This window comes from Emys orbicularis, chromosome 11 (genome assembly GCF_028017835.1).
Source record: "Emys orbicularis isolate rEmyOrb1 chromosome 11, rEmyOrb1.hap1, whole genome shotgun sequence".
NCBI classification, from domain to species: Eukaryota; Metazoa; Chordata; order Testudines; family Emydidae; genus Emys; species Emys orbicularis.
The window spans coordinates 77,749,435-77,757,934 of NC_088693.1; positions in this window are offsets into that span (position 1 = coordinate 77,749,435).

Sequence of the window (8,500 nt, forward strand, 5' to 3'; positions counted from 1 at the left end):
CACCTGTCTTCTCAGCACAAAACTTGACACTTGAGAGGCCACCTCTCTCCCACCTGGTGCTGCAGTCAGTACAGGCCCTGGGAGTACTGAGCAGACATATCCTCCAGGTAAAATTGGGGTGGGCCCATGTTAGGGTGTTCTCCCATTTTTAGCCTGAGGGTTTGCCAGCTCCAAACTCTCGGAGACTGTATCTGCTGCAGTATCACATGGGAGAGAGGCAGCCTCTTAGGTAGACAGAATCCAAAGCAGGTCAGGTTTATTAGGGCAAAATTAGCACCTTGAATTTCACCTGGAATTCAGCTGGCAGCCAGTGCATGACACAGGACCTGGTGTCATGTGCAAGAACAAGGGCAACATATAAAGTAAATACACTGAGAGTAGAGACCCAGCATTTCTGTGGGCAGATTCGCATCTGACTTGCAGCAGAAATATATCAGAGAGATAATATTGCATGGATCCATGATTATACTTTAATCTGGTATATTTCTTTAAATGACTCTGTTTCAGAGATGCATGCTTTTGTGTTTAGCTTGCACCTGAAGTGTGTTCATTTACCAGCTCCAGTTCTTATACAAGTCGGCTTATCATTTGCTCTACTGGGATTTAGGAAAAATAGTTTCCTCTATGTGTCGCACTACACAACTGATCAGGTGCATTGGGGGAGGGTTCATCTTCCTCGTCTGACACAGGTGCAAGATATCAGACCACCTGGTTCACTGGTCCAACCAGGTAGAGCAAACTCTACCTGTTCTTCTAGAGCTGAGTGAATAATGGATTTTTAGGTTCAGTGGCTGAACCGGAAAAATAAAATAAAAAATTGGTTCATTTCGAACCAAAACTGAATTTTTTTGGTGACTAAACAAATTTAAAAAAAAAAAAAAAAAATTCAGGTCAAAATGAACCGTTTTGAATGTCAAACCGAAACCAACATTTACTAAATGAAATGTCAAATCACAATGACCTTTTGAAAATGAAATGTTGAGTCCAGATATTTCAATTTTTTTCAAAACAAACAGTTTTGATATTTCCAAACTTTTTGTTTGCGGTATTATTTTGTTTTGGTGAAACTATTTGCTGACTTTGCCCCAAATTCATGACTAGTTTTTTTGCCCCCCAAAATGCATTTTTTTGCAAATTTACTCTTCACCCAATAAATTCAACCAGCTCTATTATTTTCACAAGCTTATTTGCATTAATATCAGCAGGCTTCACTGTATTGACCTCCCCAGGGTGCAAATTCTCTCCCAGGGACAATAAGCTCTGAATTGAAGGTTTCAGGCATCTCCGTTTAACACTTCCCCACCACCCCTTCTCTTCCCCAGTAATTGATCTCCTGGGCCCCGTGCTCCGGGAATTTCTCCTGGAAGTGTTTCAGCGCCTGCATGACTGACGAAGTGAGCTCCACATAGCTGTAGTCTACCATAATGTCAGCTGCAAAACATGAAGAGGAGAGACAATGGCACCATTCTGCCCAGTCGAGAGGGGTAGCCAGCCATAGCATGAGGAAACAGCGGAGGCAAGATATGCTCTAACCCAGATGGCAGTTGAACGGTATCTGGTTAAATGGACCCACTTTACATTTTTCAAAATATTGCAAGGATTTTTTTAATTGCTTAAAAATGTTTTTCTTTGATCATTTTTCCTTTTCCCGTCTTTTCTGGACAAGAGACCCCCTAAAGCAGGGAAAGGGGACAGGGAGCGACTCTTGCTGAGGGATGAGGGGGAGAGGTATGGGGGAGATTTATCCCAAGGCTAGTGATCCAGGTGGAAGGGAAGCCCCCCAGAGAGGTGGCAGCGATCAAAAGGGGAGACACACCTAAGGAGGAGCCGAGAGGAGAGGGGCTTGGCCAAGTGCATATGAGAAGAGAGACCTCAGGGTAGTGACCGTAAGTGGGAGAGGAGATCCTGGGGGAAGAGGAGGAGAGAGACCTCTCATGAAGGAGCCTGGGGCTGAATAAAACAGAAAGAAGCAGAGGAGTGGGCTGGCAGAGAGAGGAAAAGGGGGACGGTGACACAAGGGAGAAAAGTAGTCAGAAAGAAAACATGAACTGGAAAATGGTGAGAGGAACAAGGAACAGCCAGACTAGATCTGACACAATGTCCATCCAGCCAGTGTCTATCCAGCCCAGTGTCCTGTCTCCAGCAGGGGCCAGCACCAGGGCCTTCAAAAGGACCCTGCACAGGCAGATATGGGATAACCTACCCCTATAGACGTCTCATCCTGGTCTCCAGCAGCTAGAGATTAAGCCCTGGAGCCAGATGTTTTATCTCCCTTCTAATACTCTCTTACTGTTTACTCATTAACTGTTATAACCCTGGATATTCGGGATCGCCATACAAAAGTCCAATCTGTCTTTGATTCATGTTATGTTCTGGGCCTCAACAGCATCCTGTGGCAGTAAGTTCCACAGTCTAATTACATGTTGTGTGAAAAAGTATTTCCTTTCATTACTAAGCCTACGACTTTGTCATGGAGGTCGCGGAAATCACAGAATCAGTGACTTCCAAAGACCTCCATGACTTCAGCCCGCCGAGGCTGGGAGCTGCAGGGTCCCGCTGCTGCCTGCGGCGGCCGGGAGCTGTGAGGTATCCTGAGCTCTGAGCCACCATAGGTGGCAGGGGGGACCCCACAGCTCCCAGCGGCAGGCAGAGGAGGGCCCTGGAGCTATAAGCCCCCATGGGTGGTGGGGGGCCTCGGAGCTCCCAGCCAGCCCCCACAGCTGCCCTGCGGCTCCCCATTTTGTCATGGATAGTTTTAGTAAAAGTCAGGGACAGGTCACGGGCTTCCGTGAATTTTTCTTTATTGCCTGTGACCTGTCTGTGACTTTTACTAAAAGTATCCGGGACAAAATCTTAGCTTTATTCATTACTTTTGAATTTTCTGCCTTTCATTGTCATTGAATATCCCCTTGTTCTTGTGTTATGAGGTACAGAGAACAGAAGCTTCCACGCTAACTTCTCTAGACCAGTCATTAATAGAGTTTAAGAGTATAACGAACCATTATGATCATCTCATTTAACCTCCTGTGTAACTCAGGCCAGAGATGTAACTCAGTAAATTCTGTATTGAGCCTATACAAAACGATTACTGTAACTCTGGTTCTTTGAGATGTGATGCAGACGTGCATTCCAGGTAGGTGTGTGCACACCCCGCATGCCGGAGCCAGAGACTTTTGCCTAGCGGTACCCGTAGGGGGGCAGCACTCACACCTCATGTCTGTAGCCCCTCCCGTGGCTATACGGGCAGCGCCACCCCAGCCCCACTCAGTTCCCTTGCACTCAACATCCAGGGAAAGACTCCGATGCAGCGGGAATGGAGGCTGCTTCGTGGAATACACGTCTGCATCACATCTCAAAGAACCACCGATACAGTAAGTAACCATTTCTTCTTCTTCACATGGATGCAGGCGTGTATTCCAAGTAGGTGACTCACAAGCAGTAACCCTTGTAGGAGGTGGGGCTCTGAGTCTATCGGAGTAGGCACTGCAGGACTGCTCTTCTGAGATTAATATCTGCTCTGGAAAATGCAGTGATAACATAATGGTCTGCAAATGTATGGATGACCAAGTGGCCGCCCTGCAAATGTCTAATATGGAAATGTCATTGAGGACTGCTACCAACGTTGCCTGTGCTCTCGCCAAATGAACCCATAGCTGCTGAGGAGGCGTAGCCAAAGTTATCTTATATGCAGACCTGATACAAGATGTTATCCATCTAGTGATGGCCTGCGCAGAGACCCCTTGTCCCTTCATGCGGTCCACATATGACACAAACTGGCGAGGCGAAGCACAAAACGGTTCCATCCTGTTCAGGTAAAAGGCTAGACCCCATGTAAGGTCTAACATATGGAGGTGAAGCTCCTCCAGGGAGGAATATGGCTTAAAGAAGAACACAGGCAAGTACAACACCTGGTTCAAATGAAACTGAGAGACCACTTTGGATAAGAACTTTGGGTGTGGCCGAAGCATTATCTTGTCCTTCGAGAACTGCATGTAATGAGGCCCAGCCACCTGGGCCTGCAACTCACCCACCCTCCTTGCATCCACTCACTGTTTCCTGAGACAGGAGGCGCAGTGGACAAGATGCAAGCGGCTCAAATGGAGGCCTCATCAGAGGCACTAAGACAGTGGGACCGGCTCTTCAGAACACAGACCACCTTGGAAAAAACTGATTTCCCTTGGACAGGAGGATGAAATGCTGATACTATTGCCAAGTGCACTCTCGGAGAACTGAGGGCCAAGATACTTAGGTACTCTAAGATGTCCTGAATGAAAGCCTCCGCTGGATGGGTCCCACAGGCCAAGGACCACACCGAAAACCTCTTCCACTTCGCTAAGTTGGTTGTGCTAGTGGACAGCTTCTTATTATTAAGTAGAACCTGTTGGACAGTCTCCAAGCAACACTCTTCCTCTTCATTCAGCCATGCAGCAGCCATGCCATAAGGTGCAGGGAGCTGATGACCGATGCAGCATGAGGCCATGGTCCTGTGTGAGGAGGTCGGGATGGAGAGGAAGTGGTACAGGAGGCTGAACTGACAGAGCAAGGAGTTCCGAGAACAAGCACTGTCTTGGCAACACAGGAGTGATCAGGATGAGCCTGGCTCGATCCCCCTTGTGCTTGGTGATGACCTGAAGAATGATTGGGATAGGAGGAAAGGCACACAGCAGGGTCGACTGCCAGCTGCAGAGGAAGGCGGCAGAGAGGGAGCTCGGGCTGAGTCCCCCGAGAGCAGAATAGACGATACTTCCTGCTTTCCCTCATCGCAAATGGGTCGATCGTGGGGATACCAAACGTTGCGAAGATGATCCAAAGGGCACTTGCCTTCAGGGACAACTCGTGACTCAGGGAGAAGATCCTGCTGAGATGGTCGGCAAGACGATTCTGCACACCTGGTAAGTGGGCAGCTACCAGGGTGATGTCCTCTTCAATACAGAACTGCCACAGGTGGATCGCCTCTAGGCAGTGTAATCTGGAGCGTTTGTTCACATAGTACATCGCAGTGGTATTGTTGGTGAGTATGTGAACTGCTGAATGCCTGATACAGTCCCAGAAGGCACGGTGCATGGCCCAAAGTTCCAGCACATTGATATGGAGTGTGGCTTCCTGTTCCGTCCACAGGCCCTGCACTTCAGTGAGTCCAGACGCACCCCCCAAACCAGAAGGCAGGTGTCGATGAGCACCGTCTTGGTTGGAGAGAGCTGAATGAACGAGTCTCCTTGACACACGTTGCGCAGGGACATCCACCAGCACCAGGAGTCCAGGACTAACGGTGGGAGGTGCACCAATCTGTCCAGGGAGTGCAGGGCAGGGCCATAACCATCCCAAGCTACATGTGAAGGGGGCAAATGTGCAGACTGGTGACCTGGACCCCCCGTGTACAAGCGGACGGGCTCAGGCACACTCAGACAGTTTTGGAGGGCTGAAATTGCAGACTGAGGAAAAGCTGTTGAATTGCCTTGAAGCAGTCAGTCGGTAGGGATGCTCTCGACCTCATGGAATCTTACAGTGCCCCAATGAACTCGACACCCACTCAAAGCCCCCCTGAAACCAACGGGGTTGGACCAGATGCCTGGAGCAGCGTGCAGGATCGGGGACTGCACAGGCAGCATCCAATGCCCCGGGATGGGCAGCAGGGGCAGCGCAGGCTGCTCTCGGGAACGCAGAGCACCAGGCAGTTTGTTCTGATAAACACTGATAGTTGTAAACATTTTTTATACAAAGTTTGGTGCCAAAATGTTACCTGCTATTTCTCTGACTGTTCCAGGCACTCCCTGGAGCCCCCCTGCCTGTGCACAGCCGGGGGTTCGGACTGGCTGCCAACAGGAGCTGGGCATAGGAGCTCCCCTGTCCTGGCAGTGGGAGGGACCTGGTCTGCTGTCATGTATTTTAGCTTTTCACCACCACCCAGCTGGTTCTTCCTCTGGTGTGCAGCCCACATGATGGATGCTGGACTCTTGGCTCTGGCTCCCCCTGCTGGTGGAGCCTGGTGCTGCCTCTGCCTCTCTGGCACTGAGCAGAGTCCTCTCCCCCACCTTGCTCCACAGTTGAGCAGCAGCCCCCAGAGGAGGGACAGGAGAACAAGGAGCGCTTCTGCAGACCCTACTCTCTCCTCAGCCTGAGACTGGCCTCCTGTCCCCCCCACTGTCTCCTTCAGCACCCCTCCACAGGAGGCTGAGCTGAGAGGGAGGGGGAATGGGTCCCCCTCCTAATTAAGCCCCTGGTTGCAGGGAGGCAGTGAGGAGGGGGGTGGAGAGGCAGCCCCCACGGCAGCCGCCTTGCACCTCTGGTGAAAACCGCCAGGGCCCTCGAGGGGGGGAATTGCTAAGTGGATAAAGACACACGGGTTCCTCAGCTTCCCACAAAGGTGCACAGGCCCTGGGGAGGGAGAGACCATGGCCTAGATTGACAGCCAGCTGTAATTAGTGTCACTGCCCTGACACGGCCCTTACCAAATACCGCTCCGAGGGGTTCAGGAGCTCCAGCAGCCGGCCCCCCCGCTTGGTTTCGTACGTCACCGAGCCTCCGTAAGGATTCCTCGTGCTCAGCAACTGCCCAAACACAGAGGGAAAGAGAGAGTGGGTCAGAACCGGTCTTGTTCACCCCACTATAAATATGCATCCCTATGCATCCCCCATCTCCGGCACAGAGGCTAGGAGCTGGCCAGAGCCAGAGGCACATTTATCCTCCCCAAGGAACAGCTGCCTGGTCTTCAAGGTCCTGGAGCCAGCTCGGGACGCTCGCTTCTGGTCCCCAAGACCTGGGCGAACGAGCTCCCTGCATGTGGAATCTGTACTGTGAGCAGTCAGCCTGCCGCCGCCGGGGAAAGGCGCAGTGCTCTCTGTGAGCAGTGAGCCCACCTGCCCTCGCCAGGACTGAGAACCGCTCGGAGTGCTCTCCCGGAACGGGGCAATCTGGCCATTTCCTGTCAGTCACAACCCCATGCAGGTGGAGCAAGTTTGTTACTGATCCTTCCTTATTCAGGAGCCCCGATGCCTCCAGCTGCACATGCTGCTTCCCTCTCAGGACTCATGAGCGACCCCCACGGGCAGCAAGAGGTGCTGCACTAGCAGCCCTGTCCAGGGCCCCCACCAGCCAAGCCTGCCTTGTGTTCATGAGACAATAACTAAAGGTGGTCTGTTCCCAACCACATGCACCTATATTTATTTGACATAGGCAATCCAGTCACACCCAGCCACAGCGTCTTATCCACAATGGTCAAGGCACAAAGACTTCCAGGAAGCTGAGTCATTTTGCCATCCTCAACAATGTGTGTCATGTTTTGTGGCTGCTCACATTGTCATAGTGGACTGTCTCTGAAACGCCACCGAAATTCTGCTGCAGCACAAATTCCATGTCCGGCATGAAACCGCTTGAGAAGGCTCTATTGCCTTTGTGATAAATCAAACCCATGTTGATGTTGAGTGGGGTCCGAGACAAGATAATTATTTGTCAGTATCTCGGTGGAGCATGAAACTCGCCACACGTCCTCTGCCGTAAATCCCTCACCTGGTAAACTTATCCACACTGGGCGCCCTGAGGGCAGACAACCATGTGGTAGATTAAACAAGTCTTTAGTTAATGGTAGATGTGGCATATCACTCAATTTCATCACGAGCTTTGCTACGCTTTCCTCTCTGCGAACATTAGGTGGGGCAATATTGCAGAGAACTGGTAACCATGGTAGAGGAAAAAGAACAGGAGTACTTGTGGCACCTTAGAGACTAACAAATGTATTTGAGCATAAGCTTTCGTGGGCTATAGCCTACTTCATCGGATGCATGTAGTGGAAAATACAGTAGGAAGATATATATATACACACAGAGAACATGAAACAATGGGTGTTACTATACACACTATAAGGAGAGTAGATTTAAGTGTGCCTGAAACAATACGCATGGTGGAATTAAGTTGTACGTCGATTATCCTTGTGTGAGGTGAGTGAGCCCAGACTGGCATGCAGTACTCTGCCGCTGAGTAACAGAGTGCCCAGGCTGAAGTGTGTAACGTTTGGGCATTGGCGTCCCAGGTCGTTCCGGCCAGTTTTCCAAGCAGGTTGTTGCGTGTTTGACCTTAGTCGCTGTCTTTGTAAGATACTCATGAAATGTGAGCGTTCTATATAATTCAATCTGTTAAGTCACAATCTTCATGCGAAACATGGCCGAGCCACGTACATCTGTAGTGGTATATTGGATGCTGTCCATAAGGAATCTTCACCCTTTTGTGACACGATTGACGTCGATGGGTTTTGAAACATGGGTTCACAAATTCTCCCAAGGCTGAAGCATCCGGCAGTGTATTTTGGCGACTTCAATAGTCACCATAGCGAGTGGGGTTATACGACTGCAGCGCCAAATGTTGAACAACTGTTGGAGTGGGCAATGAATCATGATCTCGCACTGGTCCATGACCCTAATCAGCGTGGTACCTTCCATTCAGCACGTTGGAATTGGGACTGCTGCCATGACCTGTGCTGGGTCATGTCGTTTGCTAATCACCACAG